Source organism: Myotis davidii, unplaced genomic scaffold (assembly GCF_000327345.1).
Source record: "Myotis davidii unplaced genomic scaffold, ASM32734v1 scaffold896, whole genome shotgun sequence".
NCBI lineage: Eukaryota > Metazoa > Chordata > Mammalia > Chiroptera > Vespertilionidae > Myotis > Myotis davidii.
The window spans coordinates 37,207-39,012 of NW_006287365.1; the positions used below are offsets into that span (position 1 = coordinate 37,207).

A 1,806-nucleotide genomic window follows, 5' to 3' on the forward strand; every position below is an offset into this window, starting at 1 on the left:
GAGAGAGATAGAGAGTCAGAAACATCGATGAGAGAGAAACATCGATCAGCTGCCTCCTGCACATCTCCCACTGGGGATGTGCCCGCAACCCAGGTACATGCCCTTGACCGGAATCAAACCTGGGACCTTTCAGTCCGCAGGCCGACGCTCTATCCACTGAGCCAAATCGGTTTTGGCTTGAAGGGTATTCTTTAAGAAGAGGAGGTGGAGAAGGAGGAGGGAGTAGAGGAGGAGGGGGAGGGGGAAGAGGAGAAGGAGAAAAAAGATGAATAATCAAATGGCAATAAATACAGATCTATCAACAATTGTATCAAAAAATCAAAATAAACGAACAATCAATCTAATGAACAAAATAAACTGATGAATAAAATGGAAACATGGAACAGACTGACGAATCTCAGAGGGAAGGGGGAGAAGGGAAGGGGAGAGATTAACCTAAAACCTTATATGTAAATATGCATCACCTATGAACACAGACAACAGGGTGGTGAAGGCCTGGGCTGGAGCGGGAACTGGGTAGAAGGAGGGGCGGGAAGAGGGACATCTGCAATCCTCTCAACAAATCTTTAAAATAAAGATTAAACAAATAAACATGCAGACTAGAGCAAGAATAAGGAAGTTATAGCAGAACAAAGCAGCCTCTTGGGCGTTGCAAGGCCACGTTCCTGCAGGGGAAGGCAAAGGTCCATGAGCTGACCTACCTAGTGCTCATCTGGAGATTCCTGATGGACTAGTTTAAGATTCCACTCCTGGGAGAGACGAATTGTCAGGAAGTCTCAGTGCGGAGACAGGAGGCTGAGCCTAACTGACTCCTTCTGGGCCCTGTCCTGTTTCTAACATCCCTGTCCGAGAAATCAGAGCTGTACGGCGCCTTCCGCACTGCCTCCTCCTTCCCAGCCAGGAGTGGCTTGAAGTCACTGTTAATTGATCCTTCCCAGCTTCCTACAGAGATCACAGGGAAGTAAATGTCTGGGCACCGCAGCTGCAGCTCCAAACCCATCGCACTCCCCGGTTTCCGGGGGAACGAGCACTTCCCAAAACTGAGAAGTACGGACCACAAGAAGCCACCATTGGCCACCTGCCGAGAACTGCCTGGAGACTTTTCCGGATACTCTCGTTTAATACTCCAACCGCTGCATTAAGATAATCCTGTCATCCCAACTTCACAGAGAGACGTCGGAGACAGAGGTGTAGGTAATTCGTTCAATGTTCTGCCTCGGGAAACCGCAGAGCGGATGGACGGTGCGCGGCCCCGGCGGCGCCCAGGCGGCAAGCGCTGGGGACACCGGACCCGACCGCCCCAGACGCGGACGCGCCCCGCCGAGAGGAATGCCTGCCGCCCAAGCCCTGACACCCCCGCTTTCGGATACAGCCTCTTCCTCCCAAACCGGTGGCCGGCCGGGTTTTACCGGGACCCAGAGAAGTTCGGGAGGCTGGGCAAACACGGAGCCCACTTACCGCAGAGCCCACTTAGCGCAGACAGTCACCTAGGCGCCCAGGGAGGAAGCGCAACGCTGGAAATACACTTCCCAGAATTCCCCTGCCCCGGCGGCGCCCAGGCGGAAGTGTCCGCGACTCTGAGGGATCTGTGGACTACACTTCCCAGAAAGCCCGGGGACTCGTCCGCATTCTCGCTCGCCTCAAGCGGAAGTGCTCGGTACCCTGCGGAGAGGGACCACCAGGACCACGAAGTCGTGGGAACGAAGTTCGCCCCGTCGCCCTCACCGCGGTAACGTGGAGAACGACACTGAGGGCTAGTGTTTCCCTCTCCCGAATCCACGAGCAGAAATTTTTCGATAGGCATGA

The 1,806-nt window shown here is 54.2% G+C and overlaps 1 protein-coding gene across 2 annotated transcripts in view; it reads right to left on the reverse strand.

Moving 5' to 3' along the window:
• The window catches only part of LOC102769488 (zinc finger protein 234-like), a 27,451-nt gene extending 25,929 nt beyond the window's left edge, over positions 1–1,522 (reverse strand). For both annotated transcript variants that reach the window (XM_015560898.1, XM_015560897.1), the window contains exon 1: positions 1,459–1,522. The gene's annotated coding sequence lies outside the window, so the exon portion shown is untranslated. The remainder of the gene's footprint in view (positions 1–1,458) is intronic.
• Between the last annotated feature and the right edge of the window lie 284 nt (positions 1,523–1,806).